This window comes from Budorcas taxicolor, chromosome 6 (assembly GCF_023091745.1).
Source record: "Budorcas taxicolor isolate Tak-1 chromosome 6, Takin1.1, whole genome shotgun sequence".
In the NCBI taxonomy this organism is placed as follows: Eukaryota; Metazoa; Chordata; class Mammalia; order Artiodactyla; family Bovidae; genus Budorcas; species Budorcas taxicolor.
Genome location: NC_068915.1, coordinates 79453358 through 79475046, shown reverse-complemented (window position 1 = coordinate 79475046; position 21689 = coordinate 79453358). Strand labels below are relative to the sequence as shown.

Below are 21689 nucleotides of genomic sequence, written 5' to 3'. Positions count from 1 at the left end.
TACATGTGAAATCTAAAAAATACAACAAACTATTTAATCAAACGTAAAAGAAATGGACTCACAGATATAAAAAGTAAATTTACTGTTACCAGCAGGAAGAGGAAAGGGGTAGGGGCAGATATGGGGTAGAGGAGGAAAAGGGTTATTATGGGACTATGTGAAATCATGTATTTTGAAACTTTTTAAAATTGTAAAACACTATAGAATTTTAAAAACATTATTCAATTAAAAAAACTGAGAAAAAAGAATAAATAGATCCAATATATATGGATTTTATGTGTCCCAGTTTCAACACATCACATATTAAGTTAGATTTTTGTCATTCCTGTTCTCAAATGTCTTCAGTGGCTTCTGATTTTATTTGGGCAAAGATTAAATCAATGACATAATTTAGGGCATATTATTATTTTAATCCAGAAAAGAATCAAATATTATTTTTGTAGGTAATTCTACTAAAATAAAAATGAATATAAGCCTTAAAATAAAAGTGTTAAAATAGTGCTGATTACATTCAGCAGTTAAAGCAATTCAAGCTCCATTATAAAACAGTATAGGCATAACTCCAGTTATGTTACTTTATTTTTTCTTTTCTTTTTGAAGTGATCTGATACTTTTATTAGCTGATATTCCCACCATAATTAGGAAGAGAGTGAGAAAGATCAAGAGGGAGAAAAACACTGTAATCAAAATCTCACACTAACTAGAAACAACATAGTATTATAATAAAGCAAGTCACAAAGAAGTACACTTTACACTTTTGATGACTGCAGAGTAAGGTCCAATGAGATCTGATATGAATATGATAGCTGCCATAGTTAAGATAATATATTCCTCACTACAACTAAAGCCTACAGCTCTCTGTCTACTTATAACCTAGAAAGCTTATTAGCATACTAGAATGAATGTTGAGAATACAGATATTCATAATAAATTTAGATTTGACATGATATCGGACTTCTGTGGGGGCTCAGATGATAGATTTGACACTCTCCATATGTAAATATAATAAAATGGGAAAATTTTGAAGTGTGTATATGTGTTTAAAAAATAATTTCCAAAATGAGTAACTCATCATATTGTGTGCATATCTGATTGAATCATTCTGTTGTTAAATGTGTTTATAATCACGTTCTGATAATAAATTCATTTTGCAAATTGATCAATGGAATAATAATCAGAGAAAACATATCAAGACTTTAAGGTTAAGGTTATAGAAAGTAACCTCCAGTTGGCTAGCCAATCTTGCTAATTCTGAATGCTGCTCCTTTCTTTGTTCATTCAGTGTTTGATCTTGTTTTGTCTTGTTTGGTGCTGTTTGTTTTGTTTTGTCTATTTCTTTTTGTTTGTTCTCATTTGTTTTTAATAGGAAAATTTTCTTCAAACTGTGATATATATACGGACAGAAGACTGACAGAAACACACATACACTTTAAAGAAAAAAAAAATCGTAAATCACAAACCATTGTAATCACACATATGCCAAGGCAAAACGTATTTACATGACATCAAATTCTCACATTTATCTTCACCATTCAGACAAAACCTTCCTCTTTCATTCTTGACTCAGCCAATATCCAAAATTTTATGATTAATATTTCCTTTCTTTTCTTTATACTTTTGCCCCCTAAGGCTTCTCTTCTGGCTCAGCTGGTAAAGAATCAGCCTGCAATGCAGGAGACCTGGGTTCCATCGCTGGGTGGGGAAGATCCCCTGAAGAAGGGAAAGACTATCCACTCCAGTACTCTGGCCTGGAGATTTCCATGGACTGTATAGGCCATGGGGTTGCAAAGAACTGGACACAACTGAGCAACTTTCACTGTCTGTTCACTCAAGCATTTCTAAAAATCAAAATATTTTATTATCTGTTTTATGAATTTATATAGTGGATTCATGATTCCGTGTTTTCTTGTATTTTGCATCATTTTTGGTGATCCATATGTCTTGTTAGTTGTTTCTTGCTGGGGGCCAGCGTGAGGAACTCCGCCCATGGCAAAGGTCATGGGGAAGGAGGCTTGGCATACACAAAGGCGTGATCAAGCCTCAGGAAACCCCCTGTTCCTGAGCATCTACCCCCAAACCAGAGTCTGTTTTATGCTCTCGCCAATAACCGTTTTTCTCGGAGAAGGAGTAAATGTGCAGCTCCAAGGCAATAAAAATTCCTGGGTGTGACAAGTGTTTCAGCTTACGGACTCCTCTGAAGTTTATCTAGCCCACCTGTATATGTTCGTCCAGCCACATGTTATTGTTTACAGCCTCCCAACCTGAGAGGCACGAGATGTTTTAGACTTACTAAAGGCAAATTCTTTTGGGGAGTTGGAAATTATTAGTATAGTGGGTTGGTTAGGAATTATATTGGTGAAGGGTTTTTCATTTGTTGTGCCAATAATTGCTGCTAATTCCCTGCCCTGGGTGGGACAAGGGTGTTTCAGGTCAAACCTCTCTGCTGACAGACTAGCTTGTGTGACAGGATTATCCATACTCTTGCTACTACGCACATGGTTGTTTACTACCTCTCAACCATAAACAGCACAGAGAGTTTTGGAGTATTTTGAAAGTCTTAATTAGCATAGGGCTTTTCTTCTTATTGAGTCAATGATTGCCGCCAGGCCTCCATATCCTTAGGCACCTGGGAATATTTTAATTAATGTATCTGGAATATAGAAAAGGAAATATAGTAATTTTTAAGGTTAGCAATACTAGACTTTGAGTTAATGAATTTTCTCTTTTGTAATAGATCACTGTACTTTGTTATAAATCACTGTGTCCTTGCTATGTAAAAAATGTAACTTTATCACTATCTTAAGACTAAATAGATCTTAAGGGGAGCATTGGTGAAAGCATTTTCATTTGTTGGGCTGATGTTTGCTGCTAAATTCCCTTCCCTTATAAAGAATAAAACTAACATATAGGAGAAATAATTATTAACCTTTAAGATTAATCATGTTAACCTTGGGTTAAATAAATTCCTTTCTTGATTGTAACTCACTACACCCTCACCCTATAGGAATGTAACTTTATTTAGAGGGTGGTGCCTGGTTTAAGGAAAAACACCCTTGGAAAAATAAGTTTTTGGTTATCAGAAAGAAAGGATCATAAAATGTCAGCAGGTCTCATTCATGGCCAGAAGAAGATGTAATATCTCTAAGACCTTTTTTTTCTATACATTTATGTGAAGCACCTGATTTTGATAAAGGTCAGGATTGCTGACCCCCGCATGACTCTGTATTCATCCCTATGTGTAACAAAAGGTATATAAGCAAACCCAAAAATAAAGAAATCGGATCAGTTTCCGGAAAGACTGATTCTCTCATGTCGCTTCTTTCTTGCTCCCCATTTTTCTGGCTGAATATTCAGCCTCTTTTTCTCCACTAATTTTCCTACTACACTATCCATTTCTAATCTCTCTATATATCTGTGATTAAATATATATTTTTCCGAGGATACAGACTCCATCCCCACCTTTGAATCACCCTGGATCCACCAGGGTAGACCACGGCAGTTTCTATAGTTCGATAGTTACATTGTTGTATAGTTTATCTGCTAATATATGACAATAATTTGTCCATCCATCCTTTTGCTAGTAGATATTTAGACTGTTTATAGGTTTTTAGTTCACTGATTCCTAAAATGTCGATGTTCCCTCTTGCCATCTCCTGTTTGACCACTTCCAATTTACCTTGATTCACAGACCTGACATTCCAGGTTCCTATGCAATATTGTTCTTTATAGCATCAGACTTTATTTGCATCACCAGTTAATCCACAACGGGGCATTGCTTTCACTTTGGCTCCATCATTTCACTCTTTCTTATTTCTCCACTCCTCTCCAGTAGCATATTGGGCACTTACCAACCTGGGGACCTCATCTTTAAGTGTCCTATTTGTTTGCCTTTTCATAGTGTTCATGGGGTTCTCAAGGCAAGAATACTGAAGTGGTTTGCCATTCCCTTCTCCAGTGGATCAAGTTTTGTCAGAACTCTCCATCATGACCCATCTGTCTTGGGTGGCCTTACATGGCATGGCTTATAGTTCCATTGAGTTAGACAAGGCTATGATCCATGTGATCAGTTTGGTTAGTTTTCTGTGATTGTGGTTTTGATTCTGTCTGCCCTTGGATTGATAAGGATAAGAGGCTTATGAAAGCTTCCTGATGGAAAAGACTAACCATGGGTGAAACTGGGTCTTGCTCTGATGGGCAGGGCCATGTTCAGTTCAGTTCAGTTGCTCAGTCATGTCCTACTCTGCCAGGCTTCCTTGCCTATCACCAACTCCCACAGCTTGCTCAAACTCATGTCCATCGAGTTGGTGATGCCACCTAGTCATCTCATCCTTTGTCATCCCCGTCTCCTCCTGCCTTCAATCCTTCCCAGCATCAGGGTCTTTTCTAATGAGTCAGTTCTTCACATCAGGTGGCTAAAGTATTGGAACTCCAATTCAGTATCAGTCCTTCCAATGAATGTATAGGACTGATTTCTTTTAGGATTGATTGGTTGGATCTCCTTGCAGTCCAAGGGACTCTCAAGAGGCTTCTCTAACACCACATTTCAAAAGCATCAATCCTTTGGCAGCCAGCTTTCTTCACGGTCCAACTCTCACATCCATACATGATTACTGAAAAAACCATAGCTTTGACTATATGGACCATTGTTGGCAGAGTGTCTATGCTTTTTAATATGCTGTCTAGGTTGGTCATAGCTTTTCTTTCAAGGGGAAAGAGTCTTTTATTTTCATGGCTACAGTCACCATCTGCAGTGATTTTGGAGACCAAGAAAAAAAACATGTTGTTGTTTCCATTGTTTCCCCATCTATTTGCCTTGAAGTGATGGGACTGGATACTTTTACCCTAAAGTATACTCTAACCAGTATTAATAGTACCACAAAATACTTTGTTTTGCATTTGTCATATATTTTACACATATTATTAGTTTTGACCTTCATAGATTTTTAGGAGTAATTTTTTTTTTTTTACAATATGCATCTATTTCTATGAAGAATTAAAGTTGTAAAGAGGTTAAATTACTTGATTAAATGGTATGCCAATTATTTACCTAACCTACTGAATGTAAGGAAAAAGATACTATAATTCCAGGACTAGTGATTTTTATTCTAAGTACTATATAATCCAGTATATTAAAAGATAGCTGAATCTAAGTCAGAGAAAACTTTTAAATGATAGTTTTTAACCACCCTGATGAGAAGGGGTGTTTTCAGAACTTATACAGATTCCAAATTAAAAATATTGATATTCAAAATTGGAAGCTAATATTGGATCTACTCATATTTTTGTAGAAACAGGTAGGAATGTACTACATAAGCTTAAGGGCTTCCCTAGTGTCTCAAATAGTAAATAATCTACTTGCAATGCAGGAGATCCAGGTTCAATCTCTGGGTTGGGAAGATCCCCTAAAGAAGAGAATGGCTACCTACTCCAGTATTAACTAGAGAATTCCATGGACAGAGAAGCCTGCCGGGCTACAATCCATGTGGTCGCAAAGAATAGGACATGACCAAGTGAACTGAACTGAAGTGACTAACACTTTGATTTCACTTTTTTCCACGTGAGTTTAAATAAGTTTTGGTGTAAGCTTTTCAGTTTTAGCCTCTTTGTAAAGCTCTTGATTCTTGGAAATCTTGGCCACCTGAAAATCTTTCAAACTACCTTTCAAGTCACTTTCAAATTCTTGGTCACCTGGAAATCTTTTAAGCATCTTAATGTTAAAATTTCCCAAAATAAGATTTTGATTTAATTTTAATAATTTTAATATCACTAGCATTACCAACTATGATTTATGCCCTGCTGCCATAAATGGAATGACTGTGCTATGCACCACTCATTGTCTTTGAATCTTCCCCATTAACAACTCTCAGCTCCAATTAATCTCTCATCTGCTGCTTAGTCACTTCAGTCATGTCCTATGGACTGCAACCTACCAAGCTCCTCGGTCCATGGGATTCTTTATGCAAGAGTACTGGAGTGGGTTGCTATACCCCCTCTAGGGTATTTTCCCCATCCAGCGATCCAACCCAGGTGTTCTGTATTGCACGCAGTGTCTTTACCACTGAACCACCAAGGAAGCCCCTAGTCTATCAGCAGTAATTCTATTTCTAGGTACATCTCTGTTGCTTACCAAGTGGCTCAGTGGTAAAGAATCCACCTGCCTAGAAGGTAATGTGGGTTTGATTCTTTGGTCAGGAAGATCCCTTGGAGTAGGAATTGACAACCCAATCCAGTATTCTTGCCTAGAAAATTCCTTGGAGAGCAGAGCCTGTCAGGCTACAGTCCCTGAGGTTATAAAGAGTTAGACATGACTGAGTATGCAGGCAGAGAAACAGATAACCATTTATGGCACTGTGGGTCCTCTTAATATACAGTGTCACTAGAAAAAGATTGAAAAGCCAAATACTGTATTCCTCAGTTGCTCTTGTTTCTAGAGTTTGCCATGTGATTAGCACTTGCCAATAAAATATAGCCAACAGTAGAGTATGTCACTTTCTGGCCAATGAGTTTAAACAGTAACAAGCCTATTCAGTATGTTACAACTCACTTGCAAAATTAACAAGATCTACACATGCTGAAGTCAACATATAGGAGGAAAGTGAAACCCTAAATTATCATGTGGTGGCACTTTAGTGATTAAAGATGTTAACCACTATGATATTTTTGAAGAATCTTTTGACTTTCTTGACCATTAAGAGAAGAATAATTAGAAAATGTACAAAAAAGTTGAAAAGAGATCCTGTTGTAGTCACTCAAAAATAAAGTTTGTTAATTCTAAATTTGATTTCTTATATAATTTTAGAACAATCATTCTTTTCTCAATTTCTTTTAAATTTTTTTTTCTAAATAGACTTTATTTTTGGGGCATTTTTTTAGGTTACAGCAAAATTAAGGAGAAGGTACAGAGTCAAGGCTGTATATTGACCTATCTGTGGCTGGTAACACTCTGCTCTCTGTTTATTGCTAATTGCCTCGTCTACTCTCTTTAAATTGATACAGTAATTTAGAGTAACAATCGCAGACCCTATTATATCATTTGTTTAAAGGACCCTAGACAGATAATTAATACAATTCGCCACAGGTCGAAATCTAGAGCTCATAATGAAACCTAAAAATCTATAACTCCACCAAGGGCACCTCTCAGGAGTTCAACTCTGTCCATTCAAGCAGTTAAAAGGCTCTCATATTCTTTTACTGTACTACTCTTCATCTCTGCACTAAAGCACAAAAGCTACCTGTTTCTATACTTTCTATTCTTCCCAATCTTATGTCACTTTACTAAGGCTTGCCACATCCATCCATGTAATTTATATTTTTAAAGTAAATATATCAATGAATGCTATTTTAATATATTTTAAAAAATTATTTTAATGTAGTTCTTTAAAAAATGTACCTTTTTAGAAAATATTCACATACTCTATAATTTTTAATTTGAATAGTATTAAGAGGAAAGGGACTATAATTAAAAAGCATCAAGATCTATAAATCAAAATAATTTATCCATCATAGTTAAATTAAGGAAATTTTTTAGTATGGCATTCAATGCTCATGATAAACTTAATAAAATGACCTCAATATTAATTGCAATTTCTGCTAAAAAGTTTAAGAGTTTTAAAAGAATAACTGTAGGTTGACAGAAATGTTTTATTATCTGAATTATTCACTACTATGTAATAGAGAAATATATCCACTCCTTTTGTTATATAATTTCCACTTAAAAGTGGAAAATTTTCCCCTGTTCCATTCATGTTGGACTTAAGTATTCATTTAATGAAATATACCAAAGTATAACTTCTGTATTTGGATATGCATCAAGTTAACTGAGCTGCTTCCTGCAGGGAAATCATTCAGTGACCACAGAGAAGGCCCAGAGCAGAAAATGAGAAATGTGCACAACATACTGTAACTGAGGTGAGGTGTTGTTTGGTTTAAAACTGCATCTAGCCAGTTGTTACAGCACTATCTAGAGTGAGAAAATGAGCCCAGAGGAAGTGAGGAAGGTAAAAGAGGACTGTGATAGACCCTTTTACACATAGAGATGAGCTTGTAATTTTCACTAAATGCTTTAGAGTCATACGTAGAGCCTCCCTGATATTTTGAGAGAAATTCAGCATAAAAAGAATGATATTTTCACCTACATTTCACATTGCAGCAGCTAGCCCCAAGGCTACAATTTGTTATTTATTTTCTCCCTTCCATACATTTTAAATTCCCTTTCCTTTTGGCCAGATAACTAACATTTTATCTGAAGACATTATAACTCTTAGTCACTTTATTCTTATAAGTCTGGGATGATCTATTGAAATTACCATTCATGATAACTACTGGACAAGAAGTAAAATGAAGTGAAATTTGCTCAGTTATGCCTGACTCTGTGACCCCGTGGACTATACAGTCCATGGAATTCTCCAGGCCAGACCACTGGAGTGGATAGCTGTTCCCTTCTCCATTCGATCTTCCCAACCCTGGGATCAAACCCAGGTCTGCATTGCAGGTGGATTCTTCACTGTCTGAGCTACCAGGGAAGCCCAATAACATCCAGAAAACAGTTCAATTGAATTATTTGGGAAAGGACAGGGACTATATACTGTTATCTTCCACACATAAAATAATTTTTATCATTCCATTCACAGATACTGATAAAGGGGATGTTTTTCAGATCAATAGCTACATATCAAGTTCCAGAAACTATTTTAATGTGTTCCACAAAAATACCATATCTTGTGGAATAGCTCACAATGGAATTACATAGATAATCTTATAGTAGTCCTTCATCACCCACACCAAAACCCTACTTGTTTATTCCATGATAGTGCATATTACCATGATCATGAACCTGCAATGCTTAATTATTTGTTATTAGTGCTAATCTCTATTACATTTTGATAAAATTTAATTATTGATATTGTGGCCTATCTTAGATTGTGCATAGGACATTAGACTTGGTTTTTTCCTACCACACTCCTCCTGGTGCCAACAGCTTACTATACCCATTCTAATTATGCATTTTGGGGCCAGGAAATTAACAGAAGGTGAGTCCACAGGCCTGTTGAAACCCCTTGAGATAGACATGGACCATGATTCCACTTATTGTTTGTATTCCATTAACTTTGCCTTACAGTGCCTTAAAGAAGGGTTGAAAAGATTTAATTTTCTTATACATTTAGTGTAGCATTTCAGGGCTTTTGTACAAAAGAATATGTCTTCTCCTTTACTCTGGGCCTAAGGTTTGGCTTAGATTTGGAAACTAGTAAGATAATATGGTTGTAGCAGCTGATATCATGACTGTTTTCTCAGCTTTCATTTTTATTTCTCCATAAATAAGTCACGGACTATTCTGGTTATCTGCAGAGGTATCTTGACCCTAGAAAGACTATGTTCTTTTAGCATTGCAAGTTATCCCTGAGGCCAAGTCATCTAGATTGCCACTCTAACCTTGATGCCCATTAAAGTAATTATTTTCACCTTTCTTCGTCAGTTAATTGGAATTCCTGGGCTTCTAAAATTTCAGAATTCTATTAATTCCAGTGAAACCAGGGAGCACATTTCCATGCTCCCATCTCTTACTGTTACCTTTGATTTACAAAGACAACCACCACTGAACTTTTCAAACATGCCAGCACCCTTCATCTTTTATTCCTTACTGAAGATTTTTTTTTTTTTTCTTATGTGTTCTTTTTGCTTTATTGAACTGTGTCCTTTGGGTGATCTTGGAAAATATATTTAAGTGGTAAATTCTATGGTCTCCCTAATAAAGGCATCCTAACCTTAGTCCAGAACTATCTAACTCCATACTCTGCTAAGGAAGTCCAGGTATTTCTACCTCATTGACTATAAGCCATCCCATGTATCCAGGTTTCCTGGAACTATTCCTAAAAGCATTTTAAAATTTGCCTCAAGTTTCCTAACTGTGATATTAAGCATGATTAATGAGTAAACACATTCATTTCAACAAATTATCTCCTATCAAACTCTAAATTTTACCTTACTTATTCCAACAAAATCAAAATCAGTTATGAAACAATTGGCTGAGAATTTTGCAGAGTTTCCTCCATAGATGTTAAAGGAAGTGTGTTTACTTGCTCAAAGGATCAGGGGAAATGCATGTGTTAAGGGTTCTCAAGTTCTTCCACTCAAGTATTCAGTGGAGAGTCTAAGTCCCAAGTGTTCAGGATTCTCTGTCAGAGAACTTGGCAAAAATAACTCTTTAAGCTATGTAATCTGTTCCCTTTGTATCCTTGTTATTAATTGCATCTTGGGCCTGAGTTTACAAGAGAATCTTCCCTGTGCTTGCAGAAGATATGAGTCTCTTTACATGCAGTCATGGAGGTGTTTTATCTTTGATAGTATGTGTTGGCCAGATATTGGCTAAGTTGAGACTGCTACTTTTTAGAACTAACCCAAAAAAGATGTTCTTTTCATTATAGGGGACTGGAATGCAAAAGTAGGAAGTCAAGAAAACACCTGGAGTAACAGGCAAATTTGGCCTTGGAATATGGAATGAAGGAGGGCAAACACTAATAGAGTTTTGCCAAGATAAAGCACTGGTAATAGCAAACACCCTCTTCCAACAACACAAGAGAAGACTCTACACATGGACATCACCAGATGGTAAACACCAAAATTAGGTTGATTATATTCTTTGCAGCAAAAGATGGAGAAGCTCTATACAGTTAACAAAAACAAGACCAGGAGCTGACTGTGGCTCAGATTATGAGCTCCTTATTACCAAATTCAGACTTAAATTGAAGAAAGCAGGGAAAACTGCTAGCTCATTCAGGTATGACTTAAATCAAATCCCTCATGATTATACAGTGGAAGTGAGAAATAGATTTAAGGGCCTAGATCTGATAGATAGAGTGCCTGATATAACTATGGAATGAGGTTTGTGGCATTGTACAGGAGACAGGGATCAAGACCATCCCCATGGAAAAGAAATGCAAAAAAGCAAAATGGCTGTCTAGGGAAGCCTTACAAATAGCTGTGAAAAGGAGAGAAGCAAAAAGCGAAAGAGAAAAGGAAAGATATAAGCATCTGAATGCAGAGTTCCAAAGAATAGCAAGAAGAGATAAGAAAGCCTTCCTCAGGGATCAATGCAAATAAACAGAGGAAAATAACAGAATGGGAGGGACTAGAGATCTCTTCAAGAAAATTAGAGATATCAAGGGAACATTTCATGAAAAGATGGGCTCAGTAAAGGACAGAAATGGTATGGACCTAACAGAAGCAGAAGACATTAAGAAGAGATGGCAAGAATACACAGATGAACTACACAAAAAGGATCTTCACCACCCAGATAATCACGATGGTGTGATCACTCATCTAGAACCAGATATCTTGGAATGTGAAGTCAAGTGGTCCTTAGAAAGCATCACTACAAACAAAGCTAGTGGAGGTGATGGAGTTCCAGTACAGCTATTTCAAATCTTGAAAGATGATGCTGTGAAAGTGCTGCACTCAATATGCCAGCAAATTTGGAAAACTCAGCAGTGGCCAGAGGACTGGTAAAGTCAGTTTTCATTCCAATCCCAAAGAAAGGCAATGCCAAAGAATGCTCAAACTCTGAACAATTGCACTCATGTCACACGCTAGTGGGGCTTCCCTGGTGGCTCAGATGGTAAAGCGTCTGCCTGTAATGCAGGAGACCCAGGTTCGATCCCTGGGTGGGGAAGATCCCCTGGAGAAGGAAATGGCAATCCACTCCAGTATTCCTGTCTGGAGGATTCCGTGGCTTGAGGAGCCTGGTAGGCTACAGTCCACAGGGTCACAAAGAGTCGGATATGACTGAGCGACTTCACTTCACACGCTAGTAAAGTAATGCTCAAAATTCACCAAGCTAGGTTTCAGCAATATGTGAACCATGAACTTCCTGATGTTCAAGCTGGTTTTAGAAAAGGCAGAGGAACCAGAGATCAAATTGCCAACATCCGCTGGATCATCCAAAAAGCAAGAGTTCCAGAAAAACATCTATTTCTACTTTATTGACTATGCCAAAGCCTTTGACTGTGTGGATCACAATAAACTGTGGCTAATTCTGAAAGAGATGGGAATACCAGACCACCTAACCTGTCTCCTGAGAAATCTGTATGCAGGCCAGGAAGCAACAGTTAGAACTGGACATGCGACAGACTGGTTACAAATAGGAAAAGGAGTACTGTCACCCTGCTTATTTAACTTATATGCAAAGTAAAGTACATCACGAAAAACTCTAGTCTGGATGAAGCACAAGCTGGAATCAAGATTGCAGGGAGAAATATCAATAACCTCAGATATGCAGATGACACCACCCTTATGTCAGAAAGTGAAGAGGAACTAAAAAGCCTCTTGATGAAAGTAAAAGAGGAGAGTGAAAAAGTTGGCTTAAAGCTCAACATTCAGAAAACGAAGATCATGGCATCCAGTCCCATCACTCCATAGGAAATAGATGGAGAAACAGTGGAAACAGTGTCAGACTTTATTTTGGGGGGCTCCATAATCACTGCAGATGGTGACTGCAGCCATGAAATTAAAAGACGCTTATTCCTTGGGAGAAAAGTTATGACCAACCTAGATAGCATATTCAAAAGCAGAGACATTACTTTACCGACTAAGTTCCGTCTAGTCAAGGCTATGGTTTTTCCAGTGGTCATGTATGGATATGAGAGTTGGACTCTGAAGAAGGCTGAGCACTGAAGAATTGATGTTTTTGAACTGTGATATTGGAGAAGACTCTTGAGAGCCCCTTGGACTGCGAGGAGATCCAACCAGTCCATTCTGAAGGAGATCAACCCTGGGATTTCTTTGGAAGGAATGATGCTAAAGCTGAAACTCCAGTACTTTGGCCACGTCATGCGAAGAGTTGACTCATTGCAAAAGACTCTGATCCTGGGAGGGATTGGGGGTGGGAAGAGAAGGGGACGACAGAGGATGAGATGGCTGGATAGCATCACTGACTCGATGGACGCGAGTCTGAGTGAACTCCGGGAGTTGGTGATGAACAGGGAGGCCTGGCATGCTGTGATTCATGGGGTCGCAAAGAGTTGGACATGACTGAGCGACTGAACTGAACTGAACTGAACTGAAAGCCATTACCACAAGCCAGTGATTTCTACAATTTTTAAAACCAACACTATTTGCCCCATACTAGTCATGTGTCTTATACCTGCCATAAACAAATGTTTCACCATACACTTGTGAGTCAGTCCAGGCCTCCACTTGTGAGAATCCTACAGATTGTGATGTTATTACATACTCAAGGTTCTCATCATGTATCAAAAGGCTGAAACTGGTGTAAGGTTGCTTACCTCTGACTGCAGAGTGACTCTGCATCAGATTTCTCTTATTAATGATGGAAATCTGGATTCCACTAAAATCAGAGACTAGCTTCAACACTTGACTGCAGATGGTTCAATATAGGAAGTGAATTAAAGGAATAGAGTGGGATTAAAAAGAAGCAAATCTGAAAGATAGGAAAGCCAGTCTAAATGGTATGCAGTTGAATTTACCAAAACTGTGCACAACTGGCAATAAATTTTCACTTCATAAACCTTGTGAAATGATGTCATTTTAATAAGCCCTTTAGAATGAGTCTTAGAATTGTCTGTCTGAAACATGAAAGAGGAGCACACAAATCCACAAGTTTGTTTTCCTTTAAGTTCACCATGTGCAATTTATTTTTCCATACCACCAAGCAATCCTCCAAATCTTTAATTCTCAGCAGACATTGACTTGGCGTCCTACATTTTTACTAGATTCTGGCACTCTACCTAGAGTTAGCACATTCTATCCCATAGATTAAGAGCTTAGTCCTACCTCTTCCTCCCCACTTCAGGTATCAGTTGGGAGTCTAGGTTGTTATCTATACTTCTGATCAAAGTACTATATGTCAAAGGTTCCTATGACTCCCACACTGGGTTTGAATAATTTTCTAGAGCATCTCACAGAATTCTGAGAAATAATTACCTAAGTTTACTAGCTTATTTTAAAAGGATGTAACTCAGGAACAACCAGGCAGACAAGAACGAGAAGCTTCCTAGCTTTCTCTAGATGGTTCACTCTGCACAGATCTCCACATGTTCACCAACCTCAAATCTCTCCAAATCCCCTCCGTTTTTAATATTTGTGGAAGATTTATTATAAATGATTAAATGGTTACATCAGATAAGATGGCTTTAATCACTAGCCATTGGCGACTCATCCACCAATGAATCCAGACCCTCTCCTCCTCCCAGAAGGTACTTTCATGGAATTGAAAATTCCAACCTTCTAATCAGGGTCAGTTCCCTGGAACCTCCTCTTCCCCTACCTTAGGTTACCTTGAGTTTTTCCGAAGTCACTTTATTAACTTAACAAAAAACACCTTTAATGCTCTCATTACTTAGGAAAGTCAAAGGTTTTAGGAACTCTTTGCTAGAAGAGGGTTTTTTGTTTGTTTGTTTGTTTGTTTCTTATAAATCACAATGTCATAGATTGTCAAATCCCTTACACTCCTGGGTTAGCCCTTGTGTCAGAGTGTAAATGGTGCACAACAGGTTGATCCAGCAATATCTGCATTAAAACCATATGGACCCAAATTATGTGAAGCAGAGTGATTTATATAATGTAACTCCACAATGTGTGGCCTGTAGGAATTACTGCATCTTAGCTATCATAAAGAAACTATTAGCACTATTATAATAATGCCTCTTAAATGCAGAGTAAAAATGAACACTGATATTCCTAGCCACAATGGAAGGCCCAGAAAATCAAAATGAAAATGAACATTGCAGTTTCTGTTTTTATTTTCAAATTAATGTACCTTTAAATTTGGCATTCAAATCGCTTAAAGAAGCCATGTAACAAAGCTCATTTTTTACTATTTGTTTTCCATATTATTTGATATGAAGTGTCTACCTAGTAGAATAACACTGGGAAAATTCAAGTCATAAAACTCTTCCATTAAAAATTATCTGATAATTCCTATTTGCTAATCACATCACTCTCATTTTTTCTTTCCTGTTATAGTACTGAAATACTAGTTCTGTGAACTCCACAGAAGTTTTTATTTCCTTTCTTTTACTTCCTTTCTCAGTTCTTTTGAATGTAATATTAAGCTAGTAAACTCTAAGACCCATGCATTACCCTGCTGAATCTCTTTTCTTTGAATTAGAGATTATATCACCCATTTTAATAATTCAAAGCCAGTCATAACCTTTTGTATTGTATGAAATGTCTATATTATTACATAAATTAGTTATATTTTCATATTTTATTAAATCATTATTTATATATCTAACAGTATTTGTTTTCTTAATAGCAAAATCATGTTTTAATCATCTTATTTGTATGGAATAGCAAGTAGCTGGAGTCAAGATTGCTGGGAGAAATATCAATAACCTCAGATATGAGATGGCACCACCCTTATGGCAGAAAGTGAAGGGGAATTAAAAAGCCTTTTGATAAAAGTGAAAGAGGAGAATGGAAAAGTTGACTTAAAGCTCAACATTTAGAAAACAAAGATCATGGCATCTGGTCCCATCACTTCATGGGAAATAGATGGGGAAAGAAAGAGTCAGACTTTATTTTGGGGGGCTCTAAAATCACTGCAGATGATGACTGAAGCCATGAAATTAAAAGACGCTTACTCCTTGGAAGGAAAGTTATGACCAACCTAGATGGCATATTTAAAAGCAGAGACATTAGTTTGACAACTAAGGTCCGTCTAGTCAAAGCTATGGTTTTTCCAGTGGTCATGTATGGATGTGAGAGTCGGGCTGTGAAGAAAGCTGAGCTCTGAAGAATTGATGCATTTGAACTGTGGTGTTGGAAAAGACTCTTGAGAGTCCCATAGACTGCAAGGAGATCCAACTAGTCCATTCTGAAGGAGATCAGCCCTGGGATTTCTTTGGAAGGAATGATGCTAAAGCTGAAACTCCAGTACTTTGGCCACATCATGCGAAGAGTTGACTCATTGGAAAAGACTGTGATGCTGGGAAGGATTGGGGGCAGGAGGAGAAGGGGACGACAGAGGATGAGATGGCTGCATGGCATCACTGACTTGATGGACGTGAGTCTGAGTGAACTCTGGGAGTTGGTGATGGACAGGAAGGCCTGGTGTGCTGCAATCCATGGGGTTGCAAAGAGTCAGATATGACTGAGCGACTGAACTGAACTGATCATCTTAATTCTTAAAATGTCCTTTGATGATTTTTGACAAACAAGTTCCAAAATTTTAGTAATTCCCCAGTCCTGTGGCCACTATTGTGTTTTCATAATTTGCTGACATATCGAATGCAGAAGAGCCTGTTGGGCTGTAATCCATGGATATGAAAAGAGTTGGACATGGTTAAGCACACACCAGGTAATATTACTGGATCATAGAGTATGTTTTTTTAGAAAGAGAAATCTATACATTAATGATTAAGAGTTATTATATGTGACTAAAGCTAATAACACATTTTTCTGTTTTTTTTTTTTTTTTTCCTCAAAACCAATTCAGTTGTACTAGTTTCAATAAGTTAGTGATGTGATGATATATTTTTGTATTATCTGGTGTGGTTTTTATAAGGCAGAAGTAATTTTATATATACAAATAATTAGTAGATGGTGATTGCAGACATGAAATTAAAAGATGCTTACTCTTTGGAAGGAAAGTTATGACCAACCTAGATAGCATATTTGTCGGGAGCCACGTTAAGCATTACTGACAAAATGGAGGCAAGGCCCCAACCCCCCATGCCTCATCCTGCAGGCATGGTCCTGGAATGAAGGAGTTAGGTCTTGTGATTCTGACTTGTTTTTTCCTTTCTCCAGTTAAGTTGACTGGAAAGAATGTCAAGGTGTTTATTGTTCTTGAGAGAAGCATGAGAAAGCACACAGCCTTCTGCAGTTGTGCCCAGAAAATAATCTATAAAGTAACCATTGACATTTGTTCAAGAATCTTTATAAAGCATGTTCCAGGATGAGCACACAGGCTGCAGCTTGAGGCCATGGGAAGGATTGTTATCTGAGACCTGTTTGTGAGGGGAATGTTTATGGCAAAGGAAGTTTGCTGAGCTCAGGGTTTAGGAATAATTAAGAATAGCTAGAAGCCTTTTTAGGAGATAGTGAGCTTAAGATACTAGGGGCAAGCAGGATTTAGAAAGAAATAAACTAAGGAATGTGGTATGCAGCCCAGACATAAGCATGAGTTACAATGTAATCACAAGTAAACATGATTCTGAGAGAATCGCTGAAGCAGGAACTCTGTTTGAAGGACAACAAGGAGACAATAAATCTGGGTGAGGGAGAGCTGAAAATGTAAAACCTCTGACTTAATGCTTTTGTATAAAAAGTATAAAAGAAGACTGATGCTTGAAATAAACATGCAGTCCTGCACCTTGAGTCAGAGGCTGCATCATTCTCTGCTGACACTGCTCATCTCTTTAGGCCTATTCCCTGGCCTAAAGTCCAGAAGAGCTGGACGTTGGCACATATTAAAAAATAGACACATTACTTTGCTAACAAAGGTCCGCCTAGTCAAGGCTATGGTTTTTTGTGGTCATGTATGGATGTGAGAGTTGGACTGTCAAGAAAGCTGAGCACTGAAAAATTGATGCTTTTGAACTGTGGTGTTGGATAAGACTCTTGAAAGAGTCCCTTGGACTACAAGGAGATCGAACCAGTCCATTCTAACGGAGATCAGTCCTGGGTGTTCTTTGGAAGGAATGATGCTATAGCTGAAACTCCCATACTTTGGCCATCTGATGCAAAGAGTTGACTCATTGGAAAGACTCTCATGCTGGGAGGGATTGGGGTCAGGAGGAAAAGGGGACGATAGAGGATGAGATGGCTGGATGGCATCACTGACTCTATGGACGTGAGTCTGAGTGAAATCCGGGAGATGGTGATGGACAGGGAGGCCTGGCATGCTGCAATTTATGGGGTCACAAAGAGTCGGACATGACTGAAAGACTGAACTGAACTGAACAGAACTAAGGAATATCTGACCCTTGTGACTTTTCTTATTGTTGTGGAAGAGAAAATAGTTAGAACTGACTTTTTCTTTTCAGTTTTAATAATTTTTTATTTTATTAAATTTTTTAAATTCCTGGGACAATTTAGTAGATTATATTTTAAGGAAAATTTTATATTTTACTTAGATATTCAAATATGAATATATTTAAAGAATGTATAATTTTCTCTTATAATTGTTCATTGTTTCTGTACTGTGATAATGGATGTACCTTTGCTATTCATACATTTTTTTCTTTTGATCTTATGAGCCAAGAATTTAAATCATGGCTTCTTCAACTCTGTTATTTCTTATATACATATTTCACTAACTACTGCCATTTTTATAAAGCCTTACTTTCTACCACATTTGGGTTTTATTGTTCTATTTCTTGGCTCAATAGTTGAAACATTAAATATTTTTTAAATGTCTCTTCTCCTAATGTGGATGATTTAGCAGAGAACTCTTACTTCTGGAAACTAGTAGGGGATGTTCTTTCCCCTATTCTTTGCATAAATTCAGATAAAAATCCTGGACATTATAATACAAGAACACTGAAAAATAAAGAAGGCTGACTGTCCCAAGGAATAATACAAAATTGAGTGTCTTTGATTATATCTGACTATCCTGGCCTGGGTACTGGAGAAGCCATCAAACAATAAATGCAAACAGGCACAGGGGGCGGGGGAAAAAAGTCATCAAGAAAGGACCACTTTCTCTGTCAAAGTACAAGGTAAAGGTCAGTGTAGAATAACAAAAATCTTTAAAAAAATAACTGCTCTCCTCCAGCCAACAACCATAATGGGGATAGATTTGTAAAGTTTCAGCACTCTCCTTTTGTCTCAACCTTCACCAACTGCATCTATTGGAATATACTTAAATATACATACAATATTCTATACTGAGTCCTACAATATTTCCCTCTGTTGTTGTTCATTCACTAAGTCATGTCCAACTCTTTGAAAACCCATGGACTCTAGCATGCCAAGCTTCCCTGTCCTTCACTATCTCCCTGAGATTGTTCAAACTCCTGTCCATTAATTGGGTGATACCATCCAACGAACTAATCCTCTGTCACCTCCTTCTCCTCTTGCCCTCAGTTTTTCCCACCATTGGGGTCTTTTCCAATGAGTCACTTCTTTGCATCAGGTTAACAAAGTATTGGAGTTTCAGATTCATGATCAGTCCTTCCAATGAATATTCAGGATTGATTTCCTTTAGGATTGACTGGTTTGATCTCCTTGCTGTCCAAGGGATTCTCAAGTCTTCTCCAACACCATGGTCCAAAGTCATCAATTCTATGGCACTCAGCCTTCTTTATGGTCCAGCTTTGACATCCATACATGATTACTGGAAAAATCATAGCTTGACTATGCAACCTTTGTTGGCAAAGTGGTGTCTCTGATTTTTAATATGCTGTCTAGATTGGTCATAGCTATTCTTCCAAGGAGCAAGTGTCCTTTCATTTTGTGGCTGCAGTTACCGTCTGCATTGATTTTGGAGCCCAAGAAAATGATATCTGACAGTATTTCCACATTTGCCGCATCTATTTGCCATGAAGTATTAGGACTGGAAGCCATGATCTTAGTTTTTTGAATGTTGAGTTTTAAGCCAGCTTTTTCACTCTCCTCTTTCATCTTCCTCAAGAAGCTCTTTAGCTCCTCTTCACTTTCTGCCATTAAAGGGGTATCATCTGTATATCTAAGGTTGTTGATATTTCTCCTGGCAATATTGATTCTAGCTTGTGATCCATCCAACCTGGCATTTGGCGTGGTGCACTCTGCATGGAAGTTAGATAAATAGAGTGAAAATATATAGCCTTGATGTACTCCTTTTACAATTTTGAAACAATCCATTGTTCCTATGTCCAGTTTTAACTATTGCCTCTTGTCCTGCATGCAGGTTTCACAGGAGGCAGGTAAGGTGGTTTGGTATCCCCATTTCTTTAAGAATTTTCCAGTTTGTTGTGATCCACATAGTCAAAGGCTTTAGAGTCATCTAAAGGCTTCAAAGTAGTAGATTTTTAATATTTAAAAAATCCCCTTGATTTTTCTATGATCCAGCATATGTTGGCAATTTGATCTCTGGTTGCTCTGTCTTTTCTAAATCCAGCTTGAACATCTGTAATTTCTCAGTTCACATATGGTTGAAGCTTAGCTTGAAGGATTTTGAGCATAATCTTTCTGGCATGTGCAATTTTATGGTAATTTGAACATTTTTGGCATTGCCCTTCTTTGGGATTGGAATGAAACTGACCTTTTTAAGTCCTGTGGCCACTGCTGAATTTTCCAAATTTGCTGGCATAATGAGTGCAGCACTTCAACAGCACCATCTTTTAAGATCTGAAACAAGTAGCTGGAATTCCATCACCTCCATTAGCTTTATTAGTGGTAACGCTTCCTAAGGCCCGCTTGACTTCACACTCTAAGATGTCTGGCTCTAGGTGAGTGATAGCATAATCATGGTTAAATGGGTCATTAAGAGCTTTTCTGGTACAGTTTCTGCATATTCTTTCCATTTTTTCTTAATTTCTTCTGGTTCTGTTAGTACCTTTCCGTTTTGGTCTTTATTTTGCCTGTCTTTGTATGAAATATTCCCTTGGTATCTCCTGTTTTCTTGAAGAAATTTCTAATCTTCTCCATTCTATTGTTTCCCTTCTAAAACCTATTTAAATCATAGCAATGTCACCTACCTGTATCCCTTATGGAGTATTTACATTGTACCTTCCAGGCACCAAGCATTTTTCTAAAATCTTTATATATGTTGTCATTGAAAAGAAGTTAGTGACAGTGTTTGTTGCTCAGTCATGTATGACTCTTTGCAACTCCATGGCCTGTAGTCTGCCAAACACCTCTGTTGTTGGGATTCTCCAGGCAAGAATACTGAAGTGGGTACCCTTTCCCTTTTCTAGGGGATCTTCCCAACTCAAGGATTGAACCTGGGTCTCCTGCATTGCAGGCAGATTCTTTACCATCTGAGCCACCAGGGACATCTCTAAGTCATTTAATTCAATCACAAAAAAATTATGATATCCTTTTTAGCATTTCCAAGTTAAAAGTGAGAAAAATGAGAGAGTTAGGTAAGCAATCTGCCCAGCATCAAATATCATTTGTCCTTGTAATTCATACACTGTGTGTATATACACTCAGAGTATTCAGCAAGAGAAATCAACTTACCTGTGTTCATGTGACATGCATCTTAGGGGAGGAAATTTTTTTTGATCCTCTTGGAGTCTCTAGATGGATCTGTTAATTAAAATGAAAAGACAAATTAATAGAAAGAAAGTAAACATGTTTCATTAAACTTTTGCACATACATGTGGGCTTTCACAAGAGAATGAAAACTTGAAGAAGTGACTAGAGTAGAAAGTTTTTTTATATATTTCGATAAAAGCATAATATTTGTGAAGAATTGAGGACACAGTGAGGTATGGGTTAAGAGCAGTAAATATTGAAGAGGTAATTAGGAAGATAAAGACTAGTTTAGCACGGCTTTATACACTGTTCTTGACCTCAACTTATCCATCTCTGCTGATAAAAATGTTGTCTTTCCTCTTGTTATCTAAGGAACTTTTCACATGGAAGTTTTATGACCTGTTTCAGGGAAGGATGATGTGGGTATTTGAAAGTGACCTTTCTGTTTTTTTTTTTTTTTTTTAATTTCTACAGCTTAATATGACAAGGTATTATGTCCTGGACCCCATCAATATATTGATTTTTTTCCTTTGTTTATATTAGTTTTA

General features: G+C 37.3%; 1 non-coding gene across 1 annotated transcript; it reads left to right on the top strand.

The window, feature by feature from the left end:
- The first annotated feature begins 11596 nt into the window (after window positions 1-11596).
- TRNAY-GUA (transfer RNA tyrosine (anticodon GUA)) lies at window positions 11597-11668 on the top strand. Its single transcript has one exon. It is a non-coding gene; the product is annotated as a tRNA-Tyr (tRNA).
- Window positions 11669-21689: the final 10021 nt, after the last annotated feature.